Raw genomic sequence first — 21976 nt, 5'->3', positions numbered from 1 at the left:
GTAACCCAGTTTTGGGGAATCAAAGAAGGCTTTTCAGAGGAAATGATATCTAAGCTAAAGTCTGACAAATAAGTGTAAATTAACCACTGGTTAGAAGGTGCTAGAGAGAGAACAGTTTGGAGACAAGAGTATATATTGAAGAATGGTTCATACAGGAGAACTGCAACTACTGGTCTAGATATTGTTTCTTTTAGGGTAGTCTAAGAGTATGTTTTCTTGTTTTTTAAGCACTTTTTCCTTACTTATATCATTTGTGCTGATTTGTAACCATCAAGATTTTTTCATTCAAGCACATTTCTTGCTGAGTCAGTTCTCTCCTATCCTGTATATTTGAAGGTAATTTTTTTTCCACCTTAATATAATTCTTTCTGTTTACTTCATTGTGTTTAGGTTCAATATATATTGGACCAGGAGTCAGCAAATTTTTTTTCTGTATAAAGGACAAAGTTAAGTATTTTGTAAATCATATGGTCTCTGTTGCAGTTCCTTACCTCTGCTGTCATAGAATGAAGTCAGCCACAGACAATATGTAAATGAATGGGCATGGCTATATTCTATAAACTTTATTTACAAAAATAGGCAGTGGGCCATTGTCAGCCAACTCTGATCTAAACCTAGACTGCCAGTATTATTCCAGTCCCAGGGTAACTTACCCCCAGCACAAGGAAAGTGGACTTCCATCTCTTCTCAGCCCATCTTCTGTGTAGAGAGCCCGACCCAGGAAAGAAGTGATCTGTGGATATGTAATTAAATGATTTTATTAACTGTATTGACTTAACCGGAGTTAGCAGGCAAAGCTACACCCTACATACCTAAGCCCACAGGTTGGTTCTTCCTTTATTATTATTTTATTTCAATAGGTTTTTGGGGAACAGGTAGTATTTGGTTACATGGATAAGTTCTTTCATGGATTTCTGAGATTTTGTGCACCCATTACCTGAGCAGTGTATACTGTACCTAATGTGTCATCTTTTATCCTTCACCCCGCTACCACCCATTCCTCCCAAGTTCCCAAAGTCCATTCTTTCATGTGTGTATGTGTGAGACGGAGTTTCGCTCTTGTTGCCCAGGCTGGAGTGCAATGGCACAATCTCGGCTCACTACAACTTCCACCTCCCAGATTTAAGCGATTCTCCTGCCTCAGCCTCCCGAGTAGCTTGGGTTACAATGCCTGGTTAATTTTGTATTTTTAGTAGAGATGGGCTTTCTCCATGTCGGTCAGGCTGGTCTCAAACTCCCAACCTCAGGTGATCTGCCTGCCTTGGCCTCCCAAAATACTGGGATTACAGGCGTGAGCCACCATGCCTGGCTGCAAGTATCTTTTTCATATAATGACATCTTTTCCTCTGGGTAGATAGATACCCAGTAGTGGGATCACTGGATCAAACAGTAGATCTACTTTTAGTTCTTTTAGAAATCACACTGTTTTCCATAGTGGTTGTACTAGTTTACATTCCCACCAGCAGTGTAAAAGTGTCCCTTCTCACCACATCCACACCAACATCTATTATTTTTTGATTTTTTGATTATGGCCATTCTTATGGGAGTAAGGTGGTATCATATTGTGGTTTTGATTTGCATTTCCCTGATCATTAATGATGTTGAGCATTTTCTCATATGTTTTTTGCCTTGTATATCTTGTTGCATTTGCTTTTGGGTTCTTGGTCATGAAGTCTGCCTAAGCCAATGTCTAGAAGGGTTTTTCCAATGTTACCATCTAGAATTTGTATGGTTTCAGGTCTTAGATTTAAGTCTTTGATCCATCTTGAGTTGGTTTTTGTATAAGGTCAGAGAGATGAGGATCAGTTTTATTCTTCTACATGTGGCTTGCCAATTATCCCAGCACCATTTGTTGAATAGGGTGTCCTTTCTCCACTTTATGTTTTTGTTTGCCTTGTCGAAGATCAATTGGCTGTATCTATTTGGCTTTATTTTTGGGCTCTTTCTTCTGTTCTATCAATCTGTGTGCCTCTTTTTATACCAGTACCATACTCTTTTGGTAACTATAGCCTTGTAGTATAGTTTGAAGTTGGGTAATGTGATGCCTCTATATTTGTTCTTTTTGCTTAGTTTTGCTTTGGCTATGTGGGCTCTTTTTCCATGTATTTGGTCCCCTATATTTCGCTCAGCTCTCTAAATTCGTCTCAGCTCCAGGTAAGGTCAAATCCTCCTGTGATCTGGACCTTCAGGTTCCCCAGTGAGGATGTGTGTTTCAGGGGTGATGGTCCCCCTCTCACACTATGAGCGCTCACAGTTTTTCAGCTGTCTCACGGAGCCTGCAGTGGCAAGCCACTTCCTTCAAAGAGTCTGTGGATTCTCTCTGCTTTCCCGGCATGTTTCTGCATTAGCAAAAGGCCGTGATGTGGGTCTCCATACACTGCTCTGTCTGTTCAAGAGGGAGCTGCTAGTTTGTCCTGCCTCCTATCCACCATTTTATCAACAATCATTATCCTTTATATATAATCACCCATTTCTTAGTTACCTCTCTTAATTCTCCCTAGCTTCCCAAGCGGACCTTCTTGGATAGCCATACGGTTTCTTTGATTATCATATCATTATATAACAGAGAGTGGTTGGCACCCTTGACAATATTATTTTGTCCTTTTCCAGCCCTTCTTGGTGATAGCTCTAGTACTACTAAGTGTTCTTCTAGGGTATGCATATGATGTCTCTATGATCAAATCTCTGTGAAAGCTAGATATTCCTTTCCACTTATAGATCACAGAAGCATCTGTTGTTAAATTGACCTTCTAATTTTTGCCCTCTGTATTTTCTATTTTTATAAAACATTTAAATAATAATTTTTTTTTGAGATGGAGTCTCGCTCTGTCACCCAGGCTGGAGTGCAGTGGTGCAATCTCGGCTCACTGCAAGCTCCGCCCCCGGGGTTCACACCATTCTCCTGCCTCAGCCTCCCAAGTAGCTGGGACTCCAGCTGCCCGCCACCATGCCCGGCTAATTTTTTGTATTTTTTAGTAGAGACAGGAGTTTCACTGTGTTAGCCAGGATGGTCTCCATCTCCTGACCTTGTGATTCGCCTGCCTCAGCCTCCCCAAGTGTTGGATTACAGGCGTGAGCCACTGCGCCCGGCCTAAATAATTTTTAAATAAATGATTTAGTTGCTTATTTTAGAGACAGGTCTTGTGTCTCCAGGCTGGAGTGCCGTGGTGCAATAATGGCTCACTGCAGCCTCGAATGCCTGGGCCCAGTCACTCCTTCTGCTTCAGCCTCTGGTGGGGTGTAGCTGAGACTGCAAGCCTGCACCACCTCGCCCAGCTCTCTGTACTAGTTTTCTATTGCTGCCGTAATAAATTACCACTTCATTATTTCATAGTTCGAGTTGGAGGTCCTGGTATAGCAAGGCCCAGCTGGGTCTACTTCTTAGTCACCCAAGGCTGAAATCAAGGTGTCAGCAGGGCTGCACTCCTTTCTGGAGGCCCTAGGGTGGCTCTGCTTCCAAACTCATTCGGATTTCAGACCCAGATTAGTTTCTTGCAGTTTTAGACCAGAGGTTCCATGTCCTTGCTAGCCATGGTTCTCAGCTGGAAGGGAGTCATTCTCAGCTCCAGAGGCTCTCACATTCCTTAGCTCTGAACTCCCGTCCTCCATTTTCAGAGTCAGAAATAATGAGTCTAGTCCTTTTCACCTTTCAAATTCTTCTGACCTCCCCGTTCTATCTCATCTCTTCTGCTGCCACCTGGAGAATGTCCTCTGCTTTTAAGGGCTCCTATGATTAGCCCTTGGGTAATTAGCCCTTGGGATCACTTGGATGATCCAAGATAATCTCCCTCTCATAAAGTCTGCAGCCTTAATTGTGTGTTGCAAAATTTCCCTTTTGCCATGTAGCAGAACATGCAAGGGTTTTGGGGAGGAAGATAAACGTCTTTGGGACCATTATTTTGCCTAATACAACCTCCTTGTACTTTTGGTTCTATTTTGGGTTCAGGGTGTTTTTTAGTGCAATCACTTTGATTGTCTACTTAGTTCTAAAATAGCTTTTAAATATTTTTTATCAGTATTTTTTTGGTTAATGTTGCTCATCATTCTTTTATTTGCTAATTATACAAATTGCTTGGCCTTTATATTTATGTAATCACGAAATACTTTTTCTCCTTAATAATATATCGTGAACGTTTCCCGTTGTTCTTATGAGTTCTTTATAAATATAATTTTAATTATGGCATAATATTTCATTGAATAGATACACTAACATTTATTATCAGTTGCTCTATTATTCATCATTTGGGTTTTTCCCAATGTTTCTCTATTGGATAACTCTGTAGTGAACATCTTTGTGCCAAAAGATTGTCTACATGTTGGATTATTTTTGTAGGATAGATTCCCAAAACTAGATTAACTGCATTCCCAAAAGTAGATACCAAGGACATTAATTTCCTAAGGTAAAAATTGCTTTTCTCAGTGTTGACAAAATTTATATTCTCAGAAGCACACTTACCAGTGGTGAATATCATAATTAATACAAAGCAAACAAATACTTTTTTATGGTAAAATTGATAAATAACTCTATATCTTGCTTTCTTAATTTACTTATCATAATTACCAGGGAGGATAAAGATTATATTTAATTGAGTGTGCTATAGTTTATATATTATTTGTCTTTGGTCTTTGCCAATTTATGTATTGGGGCCTTGGTATGATGCCTCTCAATTGTATGGGGTTGTGAAAGGAAAATAAAAACTCAGGACCTCAATTCACTATACTAAAAAGAAAAAATAAGCTGAAAACTGAGTCGTGCAAGAAGCTGCCTTTCCTTCCGTTCCTAAGCAGACAGCTACAGATAAAAATTAAATTATCTCCACAGGTAGCTACTCTGTGTTCACCTTATCTTATGTAAAATCCTGATTTACTGAGCCTGAGATGAATACATAATTGACTATTTCCCTACCTGCCCCTTTTCTCTTGCTACATGTGGATTCAGTAGTGTAACCATACCCTCCCCTCCTTCCCCTCCAGCCTGCTTTTCCCCTTTAAATATTGAAGCCCTCAAAATCATCTTTTGAGACATACATAGACCTGTCTCCTGAGTGCACGTCCTTAACCTTGGCAAAATAAACTTCTAAATTGATTGAAACCTGTCTCGGATACTTTTTGGTTTATAAGCTCTTTATATATACAGTATTATAGCTACTAACTATATCACATTTACTAAAAATATGACCCAATACACTTCACTTCATACACATTTAACACTTCTAAATTTCACTGAAGAAAAAGGAGCCCAAGAGAAACATGTATAATAATTTTAGACTTAAGCATTTTTGTTATTTTTTAACTTTCTCATCTCCTTTTACTATTATTCAATTATATTTTTAAAGTAAAATTGTTTTCTTTTCTTTTCTTTCTTTCTTTCTTTTTTTTGAGACAGAGTCTTTCTCTGTTGCCCAGACTGGAGTGCAGTGGTGCAATCTCGGCTCACTGCAACCTCTGTCTCCCAAGTTCAAGCAATTATCTTGCCTCAGCCTCCTGAGTAGCTGGGATTACAGGTGTGTGCCACCACGCCCGGCTAATTTCTGTATTTTTAGTAGAGATGGGGGTTCACCATGTTAGCCAGGCTAGTCTTGAACTCCTGACCTCACATGATCTGCCCGCCTTGGCCTCCCAAAGTGCTGGTATTACAGGCATGAGTCACCACACTCGGCCAGTAAAATTATTTTGTAATATTATTTTTTAAATCTTGTAGAAAACTTGAAAATTACTGTGCTAGTTGTTGTTTTCAAATATTCTTTCTCCCCTTCTTCCATAATAGAATCTCCCATGATTATCTGATTGCCCAGGGGAAAAATATGTTTATTTTTATACATACACACATATATAGGTGTGTGTGTATATATATATACACACACATCACATATATAGGTATGTGTGTGTATATATATACATATATACATCACATATATAGGTATGTGTATATATATTACATATATGTATATATAAATACAATTTATATATGACACATATATGTGTGTATAAATAAACTTGTTTTTAAAAAATATATATATATAAAATGCAATTCCAAGACTCTTTTGCAGCTAAGGGTGGCCATATGACCAAGCAGAAGAGGTATGTGCTACTTCTAGGGAGTTTCCTTAAAGGGAGGGACCCATCTTTACTTATTATTTCTTTCCTCCTACCAGCTAGAGCAAAAATACGGTTTCTCCTGAGTAACAAAAGGAAAATCAGGAGAGTATGGTGCCTTTAAAACCAAGCAAATAAATTATTTAAAGAAGGAAGGAATGATTGGCTATGTCAAATGATATTAAAAGATCAAAAAGATGAATGAGAATTGACAATTAGATTTAACAATGTGGACATGGTTGATGACCTTGAAAGCAGCAGTTTCAATGGAGTATTGGGGCAAGACTTGTTTGCAGTGGGGCTCAAGAGAGAAAACAAGGAGAGAAATGGGAGAGAACGAGTTCTACATTAAAAGATAAGCTAACCGTCTATTTACAATCCAAACTAAAACACATTTGAAAAGGCCACCATTAATAATTGAATCATGATTTAATTAATTAATAATGAAGCATAAACTGGAACTGTCATACCAAATGAGTTAATGTCATTTTGGGAAAGAAAGGAAAGAGATATGGTTGTGACTGAAAGTGGGATGAAAAGAATGTTGGTTTGTTATTTTATTTTACTTTTTGTTATTGAGGAAGAAATAGTAGCTAATGAGAATGATCTAATAGAGAGTGATAATTTTATGATGGAGGGGAAAAGAGACATTTTTGGAGCAATGTCCTTGAGTAGGCAAAAGGGGATAGTATATAGTCCAAAAGTGGAAGGGCTGGTTGGCAGAGAGCATGGGAACAAATGCAGATAGGTAGGCTTATGTGGTCATGGGAGCCTGTGTAAATATTTTTACAAAGTTTTGTGTTTTCTCGTTGAAATAGGTAGTGACGTCATTAGCTAGGATTGAAGATTAAGAAAGAGGTATTGGAGGTTTTCAGAGAGAGAAGATATGAAATAGTTTTGGCCAGGTGTGGTGGCTCATGCCCATAATCTGAGCACTTTGGGCAGCCGAGGTGGTGAATCACTTGAGCCTAGGAGTTTGAGACCAGCCTGGGCAACATGGTGAAACCCTGTCTTTACTAAAAATACAAAAAATTTAGCCACATGTGGTGGTATGTGCCTGTAATCCTAGCTACTCGGGAGGCTGAGGGAAGACAATTGCTTAAACCCAGGAGACAGAGGTTGCAGTGATCTGAGATTGCACCATTGCATTCCAGCCAGGGTGACAGGGCAAGACTCTGTCTCAAAAAAAAAAAAAAAAGGAAAAAAAAATCATGTGTTGTAAGTGACACCAATCAACATAGTTTTGTATTTTATTCCACACAGGTTTCACTGTGCAAATATAGTCATGGAGAGGTCTGAAAATTGAATTTAATGAGGTGTTTTTTTTTTTAATGATACTTTAAGTTCTAGGGTACATGTGCATAACGTGCAGGTTTGTTACATATGTATACATGTGCCATGTTGGTGTGCTGCACCCATTAACTCGTAATTTACATTGAGTATATCTCCTAATGCTATCCCTCCCCTGTCCTCCCACCCCACGACAGGCCCTCGTGTGTGATGTTCCCTATCCTGTGTCCAAGTGTTCTGATTGTTCAATTCCTACCTATGAGTGAGAACATGTGGTGTTTGGTTTTCTGTCCTTGTGATAGCGCTTCTGCTCAGAATGATGGTTTCCAGCGCTTCATCCATGTCCCTCGGCAAAGGACATGAACTCATTCTTTTAATGGCCGCATAGTATTCCATGATGCATATGTGCCATATTTTTAATCCAGTCTATCATTGATGGACATCGTTGGTTCCAGTTCGTTATTGTGAATAGTGCTACTATAAACATATATGTGTGCATATGTCTTTATAGCAGCATGATTTATAACTTTTGGGTATATACTCAGCATTGGGATCGCTGGGTCAAATGGTATTTAGCCCTAGATCCTGTTGAGGAATCACCACACCTGTCTTCCACAATGGCTGGTCTAGTTTACAGTCCCACCAACAGTGTAAAAGTGTTCCTTTATTTCTCCACATCCTTCCAGCACCTGTTGCTTCCTGACTTTTTATTTTTATTTATTTTTATTTTTAATTTTTTTTAAATTTTATTTATTATTATTATATTTTAAGTTAGGTATATGTATAACATGTAGGTTTGTTACATATGCATACTTGTGCCATGTTAGTCTGCTGCACCTATCAACTCGTCATTACATCAGGTATAACTCCTAATGCAATCCTCCCCTCCCCTCCCCATGATAGGCCCCTGGTGTGTGATGCCCTCTTCCTGAGTCCAAGTGATCTTCAAGGTTCAGTTCCCACTCTATGAGTGAGAACATGCGGTGTTTGGTTTTCTGTTCTGTGATAGTTTGCTAAGAATGATGGTTTCCCAGCTGTTAATCCATGTCCCTACAAAGGACGCAAACTCATCCTCCTTTTTTATGGCTGCATAGTATTCCATGGGTGTATAAGGTGCCACATTTTCTTAATCCAATCTGTCACTGATGGACATTTGGGTTGATTCCAAGTCTCAACACGCATGTGTCTTTATAGCAGCATAATTTATATAACTTTGCATATCCTCAGTAATGGGATGCATAATAAGGCAGCATCTAGTTCTAGATCCTGAGTGAACTGCCATACTGTTTCCTCTCTCTCCATAATGGCTGAACTTAGTTTCTTACAATCCCAAATTCAACAGTAAAAGTGTTCCTATTTCTCCACATCCTCTCCAGCACCTGTTTCCTTGACTTTGAATGATCGCTATTCTAACTGGTGTGAGATGGTATCTCATTGTGGTTTTGATTTGCATTTCTCTGATGGCCGCGATGATGAGCATTTTTCATATGTCTGTTGGCTGTATGAATGTCCTCTCTTTGAGAAATGTTCGTTCATATCCTTGCCCACTTTTTGAGGGGTTGTTTGTTGCTTTTAGAATTTGTTGGAGTTCTTTGTAGGTTCTGGATATTAGCCTTTGTCAGATGAGTAGATTGCAAAATTTTCTCCTAATTCTGTAGGCTGCCTGTTCACTCTGATGGTAGTTTCTTTGCTGCAGAAGCCTTTAGTTTAATTAGATCCCATTTTGTCAATTTTAGCTTTGCTGCCGTTGCTTTTTGGTGTTTTAGACATGAAGCTCCTTTTGCCCATGCCTATGTTCTGGAATGGTACTACTCTAGGTTTCTCCTCTGAGATTTTATGGCATTAGGTCTACCATTTCTGCTCCTAATCCATCTTGAATTAATTTTTCGTATAAGGAGTAAGGAAAGGATCCAGTTTCAGCTTTCTACTGATGCATAGCCAATTTTCCCAGCACTATTTATTAAATAGGGAATCCTTTCCATTTCTTGTTTTTCTCAGGTTTGTCAAAGATCAGATGGCTGTAGATGTGTGGTGGTATTATTTCTGAGGACTCTGTTCTGTTCCATTGGTCTATCTCTGTTTTGGTACCAGTACCATGCCAGTTTTGGTTACTGCAGTCTTGGTAGTATAGCTCTGTGTCAGGTATGATGCCTCTCCAGCTTCTGCCTTGACCTCAGGGATTGCCTTGTGGGAGATGCGGGTTCTTTTTTTGGTTCCATATGAACTTTTAAAGCAAAGTTTTTCCACCTGTGAAGAAACTCATTGGCAGCTTGATGGGGATGGTATTGAATCTATAAAATTACCTTTGGGCAGTATGGCCATTTTCACGATATTGATTCTTCCTATCCATGAGCATGGTATGTTCTTCCATTTGTGTCCCTTTATTTCAGTGAGCAGGAGCCTGTAGTTCTCCTTGAAGAGGTCCTTTACATCCCTTGTGTGTTGGATTCAGGTACTTCCGATTCTCTTTGAAGCAATTGTGAATGGAAGTTCATCTCATGACGGCTCTAGTGTTTGTCTGTTATTGGTGTATAAGAATGCTTGTGATTTTTGTAATATTAATTTTTTTGTATCCTGAGATTCTTGCTGAAGTTGCTTATCAGCTTAAGGAGATTTTGGGCTGAGACAATGGGTTTTCTAAATATACAATCATGTCATCTGCAAACAGTGGCAATTTGACTTCTTTCTTCCTAACTGAATACCCTGATTTCTTTCTTCTGCCTCCACTGCCCTAGCCAGAACTTCCAACACTGTTGGAATAGGAGTGGTGAGAGAGGGCATCCCTGTCTTGTGCTAGTTTTCAGCGGGAATTTTCCAGCTTCTTTGCCATTCAGTATGATATTGGCTGTGGGTTTGTCATAAATATTTTATTATTTTAAGGTATTCCATCAATCGAATTTATTGATGCTTTTAGTATGAAGGCTGCTGAATTCTGTCATGCCTTTTCTGCATCTATTGAGATAATCATCATGTGGTTCTTGCTCCTTTGTCTCTGTTTATATGCTGGATTATGTTTATTTCGATTTTAAGGAATGTTAACCAGTTTGCATCCCAGGGATGAAGCCCACTTGGATCATGGTGGACAAGCTTTTGATGTGTTGAATCCGGTTTGCCAGTATTTTATTGGAGGATTTTGCATCGATGTTCACGATATTGGTCTAAAATTTCCTTTTTTGTTGTGTTCTGTTAGGCTTGGTATCAGGATGATGCTGCCTATAAAATGAGCTAGGAGGACTCTCTTTTTCATTGATTGAATAGTTTCAGAAGGAATGGTACCAACCTCCTATACCCTGGTAGAATTCAGCTGTGAATCCATCTGGTCCTGGACTTTTTTGGTTGGTGGTGGCTATTAATTATTGGCCTCAATTTCAGAGCCTACTATCTATTCAGGATTCAACTTCTTCCTGGTTTGTCTTTGAAGAGGTAAGTGTCCAGGAAATTATCCATTTCTTCTAGGGTTTTCCAGTTTATTTGCGTAGAGGTGTTTATAGTATTCCTCTGATGGTAGTTTGTATTTCTGTGGGGTCGGTGCAGATATCCCCTTTATCATTTTAATTCGCCGATTTGATTCTTCTCTTTCTTTCTTATTAGGTCTTGCTAGGCGGTCTGTCAATTTTGTTGATCTTTCAAAACCAACTCCTGGATTCACATTTTGAGGGTTTTTGTGTTCCTCACCTCCTTCAGTTCTGCTCTGATCTTAGTTATTTTTGCCTCTCTGCTAGCTTTGAATGTGTTTGTTTGCTTCTTAGTTCTTTTAATCAAGTGAGTGTTAGGAGTGTCAATTTTTGATCTTTTCCTGCTTCTCTTGGCATTTAGGCAATTCCCTCTGCACACTGTTTTTAAATGTGTCCCAGAGATCTCTGGTATGCTGTATCTTTGTTCTCATTGGTTTCAAAGAACATCTTTATTTCGCCCTCATTTCTGTTATGTACCCAGTAGTCATTCAGGAGCAGGTTGTTCAGTTTCCATGTAGCTGAGCGGTTTTGATTGAGTTTCTTAGTCCTGAGTTCTAGTTTGATTGCACTGTGGGTCTGAGAGACAAGCTTGTTATAATTTCTGTTCTTTGCACATTTGCTGAGGAGCAGTTTACTTCCACTATATGGTCAATTTCTGAGCAAGTACGATGTGGTGCTGAGAAGAATGTATATTCTGTTGATTTGGGTGGAGAGTTCTATAGATGTTCATTAGGGTCTGCTTGCTGCAGAGATGAGTTCAATTCCCTGGACATCCTCAATCCTTCGTCTCTGTTGATCTGTCTAATGTTGATAGTGGAGGTTGAAGTCTCCCATTATTATTGTATGGGAGTCTAAGTCTCTTTGTAAGTCTTAAGGACTCTGTTTGCATGGAATCTAAGTGCTCCTGTATTGGGTGTATATATTTAGGATAGTTAGCTCTTCCTGTTGAATTGATTCCTAACCATTAAAATGGCCTTTCTTTTGTCTCTTTTTCTTTTGATCTTTGATGGTTTAAAGTCTGTTTCTGACAGAGACCAGGGATTGCAACTCCCCTGCTTTACCTTCCATTTGCTTGGTAAATCTTCCTCCATCCTTTATTTTGAGCTCTATGTATGCTCTGCGTGTGAGATGGGGTCCTGAATACAGCAGACTGATGGGTCTTTGGACTCTTTATCCAGTTTGCCAGTCTGTGTCTTTCATTGGAGAGCATTTAGTCCATTTACATTTAAGGTTAAGATTGTTATGTGTGAACTTGATCCTGCTATTATGATATTAACTGGTTATTTTGCTCGTTAGTTGATGCAGTTTTTCCCAGCCTCGATGGTCTTCTTACATTTTGGCAAGTTTTTGCAATGGCTGGCACCGCTGTTCCTCTGTTTAGTGCTTCCTTCAGGGTCTCTGTAGGCAGGCCTAGTGGTGACAAAATTCTAAGCATTGCTTATCTGTAAAGGATTTTATTTCTCCTTCACTTATGAAACTTAGTTTGGCTGATATGAAATTCTGCTTAAAATTCTTTTCTTAAGAATGTTGAATAATAACCCCACCCCTTTCTACTGAGAGTTTCTACGAGAGATCTGCTGTGAGTCTGATGGGCTTCCTGTGGCAACCCGACCTTTTCTCTCTGCCGTCTCTTAAGATTTTTTCTTCTCCTTCATTTCCCAACTCTTTGGTGAATCTGGCACCATGTGTCTGGAGCTGTTTCCTCGAGGAGCATCTTGCATGCCTTCTGTATTTCCTGGATTTAATGTTGGCCTGCCCTACTATGTTGCCTTCCTGGATGATATCCTGAAGAGTGTTTTCCAACTTGGTTCCATTTTCACTTCCAGGCACCCTAATCAGACGTAGATTTGTCTTTTACATAATCCCATACCTTCTGTGGTGGCTTTGAGTTCCTTATTTTTCTTTCTTTTCTTTTGGTTTCTTCATTTCATTCCATTTGATCCCCACCGCTGATAATTCTTCTTCCAGTTGATCGGTCGTGGTTACTGCTTTGTGCATCGGTCACGCATTTCGCGGCTCATGGTTTCTTTCATTCCTCTTCTTTTACTTTGCTTATGGACCTTTCTCTGCATTTAATTTAGTCTAGGCCGGCCAATTTCTCCACTTTCTTTTTTCAAGATTTTTAGTTTCTTTGCGCTATATGTAATTCCTCCTTTAGCTCTGAGAAATTTGATGGACTGGAAGCCTTTCTCATCTCACAAAGCCATTTTCCGCCCAGCTTTGATCCTCAAAGTTGGCGATGAGCTGCGCTTCTCCTTTGCCGGGGAGATGTGCTCTTATTTTTGAATTTCCAGCTTTTCTCTGCCCTGCTTTTTCCCCATCTTTGTGGTTTTATCTGCCTCTGGTCTTTGATGATGGTGGTTTCCTGACTTTTTAATGATAGCCATTCTAACTGGTGTGAAATGTTATCTCATTGTGGTTTTGATTTGCATTTCTCTGATGGTGAGTGATGAGCATTGTTTTATGTGTCTGTTGGCTGCATAAGTGTCTTCTTTTGAGAAGTGTCTGTTCATATCCTTTGCCCACTTTTTAATGGGGTTGTTTGATTTTTTCTTGTAAATTTGTTTAAGTTCTTTGTAGATTCTGGATATTAACCATTTGTCAAATGGGTAGATTGTAAAAATTTTCTCGTATTCTGTAGGTTGCCTGTTCACTCTGATGGTAGTCTCTTTTGCTGTGCAGAAGCTCTTTAGTATATCCCATTTGTCAATTTTGGCTTTTGTTACCATTGCTTTTTGTCTTTTAGTCATGAAATCCTTGCCCATGCCTATGTCCTGAATGGTATTGCCTAACTTTTCTTCTAGGGTTTTTGTAGTTTTAGGTCTAACATTTAAGTCTTTAATCCATCTTGAATTAAGTTTTACGTAAGGGGTAAGGAAGGGATCCAGTTTCAGCTTTCTACCTATGGCTAGCCAATTTTCCCAGCACCATTTATTAAATAGGGAATCCTTTTCCCATTTCTTGTTTTTGTCAGGTTTGTCAAAGATCAGATAGTTGTAGATGTGTGGTATTATTTCTGAGGGCTTTGTTCTGTTTCATTGGTCTATATCTCTATTTTGGTATCAGTACCATGCTGTTTTGGTTACTGTAGCCTTGTAGTATAGTTTGAAGTCAGGTAGGATGATGCCTCCAGCTTTGTTCTTTTGGCTTAGTATTGTCTTGGCAATGCGGGCTCTTTTTCAGCTCCATATGAACTTTAAAGTAGTTTTTTCCAATTCTGTGAAGAAAGTCGTTAGTAACTTGATGGGGATGGCATTGAATCTATAAATTATCTTGTGCAGTATGGCCATACTTTTTTTTTCACGATATTGATTTTTCCTATCCATGACCATGGAATGTTCTTCCATTTGTTTGTGTCCTCTTTTATTTTGTTGAGCAGTGGTTTATAGTTCTCCTTGAAGAGGTCCTTCACATCTATTATAAGTTGGATTCCTAGGTATTTTATTCTCTTTGAAGCAATCGTGAATGGGAGTTCACTCGTGATTTGGCTCTCTCTTTGTCGGTTAATGGTATATAGGAATGCTTATGATTTTTGCACATTGATGATTTTGTATCCTGAGACTTTGCTGAAGTTGCTTATCAGCTTAAGGAGATTTTGGGCTGAGACAATGGGGTTTTCTAAATATACAATCATGTCATCTGCAAACAGGGACAATTTGACTTCCTCTTTTCCTAACTGAATACCCTTTATTTCTTTCTCTTGCCTGATTGGCCTAACCAGAACTTCCAACACTATCTTGAATAGGAGTGGTGAGAGAGGGCATCCCTGTCTTATGCCAGTTTTCAAAGGGGATGCTTACAGTTTTTGCCCATTCAGTATGATATTGGCTGTGGGTTTATCATAAATAGCTCTTATTATTTTGAGATACATCCCATCAGTACCTAGTTTATTGAGAGTTTTTAGCACGAAGGACTGTTGAATATTGTTGAAGGCCTTTTCTGCATCTATTGAGATAATCATGTGGTTTTTGTCTTTGGTTCTGTTTATATGCTGGATTACGTTTATTGATTTGCATATGTTGAACCAGCCTTGCATCCCAGGGATGAAGCCAACTTGATCATGGTGGATAAGCTTTTTGATGTGCTACTGGATTTGGTTTGCCAGTATTTTATTGAAGATTTTTGCATTGATGTTCATCAGGGATATTGGTCTAAAATTCTCTTTGTTTTGTTGTGTCTCTGCCAGGCTTTGGTATCAGGGTGATGCTGGCCTCATAAAGTGAGTTAGGGAGGATTCCCTCTTTTTCTATTGATTGGAATAGTTTCAGAAGGAATGGTACCAGCTCCTCCTTGGACCTCTGGTAGAATTCAGCTGTGAATCCATCTGGTCCTGGACTCTTTTTGGTTGGTAGGCTATTAATTATTGCCTGAATTTTCAGAGCCTGTTATTGGTCTATTCAGGGATTCAACTTCTTCCTGGTTTAGTCTTGGAAGAGTATAAGTGTCCAGGAAATTATCCATTTCTTCTAGATTTTCCAGTTTATTTGCGTAGAGGGGTTTATAGTATTCTCTGATGGTAGTTTGTGTTTCTGTGGGATCGGTGGTGATATCCCCTTTATCATTTTTTATTGCATCTATTTGATTCTTCTCTCTTCTTTATTAGTCTTGCTAGTAGTCTATCAATTTTGTTGATCTTTTCAAAAAACCAGCTCCTGGATTCATTGATTTTTTGAAAGGTTTTTTCGTGTCTCTATCTCCTTCAGATCTGCTTTGATTTTAGTTATTTCTTGCCTTCTGCTAGCTGTTGAATGTGTTTGCTCTTGCTTCTCTAGTTCTTTTAATTGTGATGTTAGGGTATCAATTTTGGATCTTTCCTGCTTCTCTTGTGGGCATTTAGTGCTATAAATTTCCCTCTACAAACTGCTTTAAATGTGTCCCAGAGATTCTGGTATGCTGTGTCTTTGTTCTCATTGGTTTCAAAGAACATCTTTATTTCTGCCTTCATTTCGTTATGTACCCAGTAGTCATTCAGGAGCAGGTTGTTCAGTTTCCATGTAGTTGTGCGGTTTTGAGTGAGTTTCTTAGTCCTGAGTTCTAGTTTGATTGCACTGTGGTCTGAGAGGCAGTTTGTTATCATTTCTGTTCTTTTACATTTGTTGAGGAGTGCTTTACTTCCAACTATGTGGTCAATTTTCGAATAAGTGCGATGTGGTGCTGAGAAGAATGTATATTCTGTTGATTTGGGGTGGAGAGTTCTGTAGATGTCTATTAGGTCAACTTGGTGCAGAGTTGAGTTCAATTCCTGGATATCCTTGTTAACTTTCTGTCTCGTTGATCTGTCTAATGTTGACAGAGGGGTGTTAAAGTCTCCCATTATTATGGTGTGGATGTCTAAGTCTCTTTGTAGGTCTCTGAGGACTTGCTTTATGAATCTGGGTGCTCCTGTATTGGGTGCATATATATTTAGGATAGTTAGCTCTTCTTGTTGAATTGATCTCTTTACCATTATGTAATGGCCTTCTTTGTCTCTTTTGATCTTTGTTGGTTTAAAGTCTGTTTTATCAGAGACTAGGATTGCAACCCCTGCTTTTTTTTGTTTTCCATTTGCTTGGTAGTTCTTCCTCCATCCCTTTATTTTGAGCTTATGTGTGTCTCTGCACGTGAGATGGGTCTCCTGCATACAGCACACTGATGGGTCTTGATTCTTTATCCAATTTGCCAGTCTGTGTCTTTTAATTGGAGCATTTAGCCCATTTACATTTAAGGTTAATATTGTTATGTGTGAATTTGATCCTGTCATTATGATGTTAGCTGGTTATTTTGCTCATTAGTTGATGCAGTTTCTTCCTAGCCTCAATGGTCTTTACAATTTGGCATGTTTTTGCAATGGCTGGTACCAGTTGTTTCCTTCCATGTTTAGTGTTTCCTTCAGGAGCTCTTGTAAGGCAAGCCTGGTGGTGACAAAATCTCTCAGCATTTGCTTGTCTGTAAAGGATTTTATTTCTCCTTCACTTATGAAGCTTAGTTTGGTTGGATATGAAATTCTGGGTTGAAAATTCTTTTATTTAAGAATGTTGAATATTGGCCCCCACTCTCTTCTGGCTTGTAGAATTTCTGCTGAGAGATCTGCTGTTAGTCTGATTGGTTTCCTGTTGTGGGTAACCCGACCTTTCTCTCTGGCTGCCCTTAACATTTTTTCCTTCATTTCAACTTTGGTGAATCTGACAATTATGTGTCTTGGAGTTGCTCTTCTTGAGGAGTATCTTTGTGGCATTCTGTATATTTCCTGAACTTGAATGTTGGCCTGCCTTGCTAGGTTGAGGAAGTTCTCCTGAATAATATCCTGAAGAGTGTTTTCCAACTCAGTTCCATTCTCCCCATCACTTTCAGGTACACCAATCAGACATAGATTTGGTCTTTTCACATAATCCCATATTTCTTGGAGGCTTTGTTCATTTCTTTTTACTCTTTCTTCTCTGAACTTCTCTTCTCACTTCATTTCATTCATTTGACCTTCAGTCACTGATACCCTTTCTTCCACTTGATTGAATCAGCTACTGAAGCTTGTGTATGCATCACGTAGTTCTCATGCTGTGGTTTTCAGCTCCATCAGGTCATTTAAGGTCTTCTCTATGCTGTTTATTCTAGTTAGCCATTTGTCTAATCTTTTTCCAAGGTTTTTAGCTTCTTTGTGATGGGTTCAAACATCCTCCTTTAGCTCAGAGAAGTTTATTACTACCGATAGTCTGAAGCCTTCTTATCTCAACTTGTCAAAGTCATTCTCCATCCCGCTTTGTTCCATTGGTGGTGAGGAGCTGCATTCCTTTGGAGGAGAAGAGGCACTCTGGTTTTTAGAATTTTCAGCTTTTCTGCTCTGGTTTCTCCCCATCTTTGTGGTTTTATCTACCTTTGATCTTTGATGATGGTGATGTACAGAAGGGGTTTTGGTGTGGTGTCCTTTCTGTTCATTAGTTTTCCTTCTAACAGTCAGGACCCTCAGTTGCAGGTCTGTTGGAGTTTGCTGGATGACCACTCCAGACCCTGTTTGCCTGGGTATCACCAGCGGAGGTTGTAGAACAGCAAATATTGCAGAACAGTACATGTTAGTGCCTGATCCTTCCTCTGGAAGCTTCATCTCAGAGGGGCACCTGGCTGTATGAGGTGTCAGTCAGCCCCTGCTGGGAGATGTCTCTCAGTTAGGCTACTCGGGGGTCAGAGACCCACTTGAGGAGGCAGTCTGTCCATTCTCAGATCTCAAACTCCATTCTGGGAGAACCACTACGCTCTTCAAATCTGTCAGACAGGAACGTTTAAATGTACAGAAGTTTCTGCTGCCTTTTGTTCTGCTATGCCCTGCCCCCAGAGGTGGAGTCTACAGAGGCAGGCAGGCCTCCTTGAGCTGCGGTGGCCTCCACCCAATTCGAGCTTCCGGCTGCTTTGTTTACCTACTCAAGCCTCAGCAATGGCGGACGCCCCTCCCCTAGCCTCACTGCTGCCTTGCAGTTCAATCTCAGACTGCTGTGCTAGCAATGAGTGAGTCTCCGTGGGCATGGGACCCTCTGAGCGAGGCACGAGATATAATCTCCTGGTGTGCTATTTGCTAAGGCCATTGGAAAAGCACAGTATTAGGGTGGGAGTGTCCCAATTTTCCAGGTACCACCTGTCACAGCTTCCCTTGGCTAGGAAAGGGAATTCCCCAACCCCTTGCCCTTCCCGGATGAGGCGATGCCCCACCCTGCTTCAGCTGACACTCTGTGGGCCGCACCCGCTGTCTGACAAGCCCCAGTGAGATGAACCCGTTACCTCAGTTGGAAATGCAGAAATCACCCGTCTTCTGCGTCGCTCATGCTGGGAGCTGTAGACTGGAGCTGTTCCTATTTGGCCATCTTGGAATGAGGTTTTATTTTTTATCCAAGATAAAGGCGAGATAATTCAGGATATTTGCAAGGAAATGGATTTTATCATTTGGTCATATAATACATTTATCATAATTTTATAATTTGACTATGTGTAATTTAACCTGATATGTTAGTTTCCTAGGGCTTCTGTAACAAAGTACCATAAACTGGGTAGCTTAAAACAAGAGAAATGGCTTGCCTCAGTATTCTGGATGCTAGAAGTCTGAAATCAAGATGTTGGCTGGGCTATACTCTCTCTGAAGTTTCTAGCAGAAGATCTTTCCTTAACACCTTCAGGTTCTGGTAGCCCCAGGCCTTCCATAGTTTGTGGTAACCCAATTCTGATCTCTACCTCTATCTTCACATGGCTGTCTCTCTCTCTCTCTCTCTCTGTATATGTGTGTGTGTGTGTGTGTGTGTGTGTGTCCACTCGTGCAGGTGTGTCTGTCTGTCTGTCTATCTGGGTCCAGATTTCCCTTTCATAGGGACATGAGTCGTACTGGATTAGGGTCCAACCTAATGACCTCATCTTAACTTAGACTAACTCAAATTAGAGTTATTGGTGCCCTTCTCCCATCTCCTTTCCCCGGCTGCAACCTGTTAATCTTTTGGTCCTTACCTTTTTAGTAAGTGGTACTACCATCCACACAGCCAAAAGCTTGGCTCCTTTTGATTCTACCATTTCCCTCAACTCATCCTCACACATCTGCAATCCTTCATCTTGTCATATTGCATATCTCTACATGTATTTCCATTTGATCAATATCTCTTCATTTTCACACTCCTGCCCAGTATGAACAACATAATTTATCACCTTCAGTAGCTTCCTAACTTCACCCTTGCCTTGCTCCCATCTGTCTTTTTAAAGAGAAACCAAATTTCTACCCACACTGGAAGATGGAGGTCCTCTTTCCTTGCTTAACGCAGCCATGACTTATGGTCCCAAGAAGCATCTGAAGTGGGTAGCAGCTCCAAAGCATTGGATGCTGGATAAATTGAACAGTGTGTTTGCTCCTCGTCCATCCACTGTTCTCACAAGTTGAGAGAGTGTCTTTCCCTCATCATTTTCCTAAGGAACAGACTTAAGTATGCCCTGACAGGAGATGAAGTAAAGAGGATTTGCATTCAGCAGTTCATTAAGATCAATGGAAATGTCCGAACTGATATAACCTACCCTGCTGGATTCATGGATGTTATCAGCATTGACAAGACGGGAGAGAATTTCCATCTGATCTATGACACCAAGGGTCGCTTTGCCGTACATCATATTATACCTAAGAGGCCAAGTACAAGTTGTGAAAAGTGAGAAAAATCTTTGTGGGCACAAAAGGATCCCTCATCTTGTGACTCATGATGCTCACACCATCCACTACCCTGATCCCCTCATCAAGGTGAATGATATCATTCAGATTGATTTGGAGACTGGCAAGATTACTGACTTCATCAAGTTTGATGCTGGTAACCTGTGTGTGGTGACTGGAAGTGCTAACCTGGGAAGAATTGGTGTGATCACCACAGAGAGAAGCCCCCTGGATCTTTTGATGTGGTTCACATGAAAGATGCCAATGGCAGCAGGTTTGCCGCTTATCTTTCCGACATTTTTGTTATTGGCAAGGGCAACAAACCATGAATTTCTCTTTCCCAAGGAAAGGGTATCCGCCTCACCATTGCTGAAGAGAGAGAAAAAGACTGGCGGCCAAACAGAGCAGTGGGTGAAATGGTCCCTGGGTGACATGTTAGATCTTTGCATGTAATTTAAAATAATGTGGCATGATTAAAAAAAAAAAAAAAAAGAAACCAGTATGATCTTCCTAAAATAGAATGAGATATGTGACTACTATACTTAAAACACTAGCAATGTTCAGTATGCTTAAAATAAAATTCCAAATCCCTAACGTGGCACACAGGCTGAGTGTGATCTGACACCTTCCTAATCTGTGTTATGCTTATTTCCGCTCCAGCCTTAAGGAAATGCTCACATCATTCCTTCTGTCTTGCATGCTCTTCTCTCAACTCTTTACCTGTCTAAATACTTTTCAGTTTTCAGATCCTAGCTTAAATGTCATTTAAGTATTTAGTTTTTAATGTAATTTGCAGGTATACTTCTTAAAAACAATTAAAACAATCAGATTTAACTTTGTGCTATTGGATTCGTTGATCACTATCAGTTTTTCATAACATGACTTCTTTTTGAGTTGTCTTATTCTTCTCTCAGTTATCTATAATATTTTCAAGAAAAATTTTGAAGAAAGATATATGGGTGGTATATTTTCTAAGTGTGTTTATTTCTGAGGATGTGTCCTCAATAAAAAAATGATAGTTTTGCTGGATTGTTAAATTTACAAGTTACAATATGTTCTTCTTCTCATAGAAGTACTGTTGATTGCCTACCCAGCAGCCATTTCTCCTTTTTTCTTATTAAGAAAATTCTGATTTTGTTTGGGCAGTCCACCCTTCTCTACCCAGACATGTGCTTTAAATCAATGGCTTTCCCTTTAATAGTGACTGGCTTTGGAATGGGCATGTGACACAACTCTAGCCAGTGAGATCTTCTTTCTTATTCTGCTCGATATTTTCATGTCTGCCTCTAATGCCTGGAACTGTAGGACCAACTCATGAACAAGGGGATGAGTAACTCAGAATAAGCTGATCTCCTGAGCCTGGCAAAGCAGAAAAATGGAAGAAACCTAGGTCTTTGAGCCACTAAATTAACCAATCTCAGAGCCAACTTAGAAATTCTTTTGTGAAATAGTAAATCTGCCTTATTGTTTATACTAGTTATATTGGGTTTTCTATTTCTTAGGGCTAAGAATCTTTTGATGCACAACTTTTGTATGTTTTATATTTTATATTTTTAAAATATGTTTTGTTGCTTCTTTAGTAATATATGAGACCAACATGATTCTTGCTTCCTTACATGTAGTCTGTTTTTGTTGACTAATTGCTAGCAATATTTTAAAAACCAAGTTTTCTTCAATTATTTCTATAATTCTTTCTTCTTTTGCCGATCTTTCTTCTGCTGATATTGCTTTAAATTTAAACACTACTAAATAAATTATCAGGGCTGCCTAATAATCTCTCTATATTCACTCTTGCAGTCTTCAACTGCTTCATGTTTTCTCCTCTTGCTGGAAACCTCCAACAGTCTTTCTCCCCTCATCTCATTCAAGCTGATGACTTTGCTTATTACTTCACCGCTGATACAGTTTGGAAGTATATCCCTGTCCAAATGTCATGCTGAAATGTAATCCCCAAAATAGGAGGCAGGGCCTGGTGGGAGGTGATTAGAGTATGGAG

The 21976-nt window shown here is 39.6% G+C and overlaps 1 pseudogene; it reads left to right on the top strand.

Annotated features, from left to right (window-relative positions):
* The first annotated feature begins 18472 nt into the window (after positions 1-18472).
* Positions 18473-20472, top strand: LOC110740746 (annotated as a pseudogene).
* Positions 20473-21976: the final 1504 nt, after the last annotated feature.

The sequence above is a fragment of the Papio anubis genome, chromosome 9 (genome assembly GCF_008728515.1).
Source record: "Papio anubis isolate 15944 chromosome 9, Panubis1.0, whole genome shotgun sequence".
In the NCBI taxonomy this organism is placed as follows: domain Eukaryota; kingdom Metazoa; phylum Chordata; class Mammalia; order Primates; family Cercopithecidae; genus Papio; species Papio anubis.
Note: the sequence above shows the minus strand (reverse complement) of the source record. Positions and strands in the feature narration are given on the sequence as shown.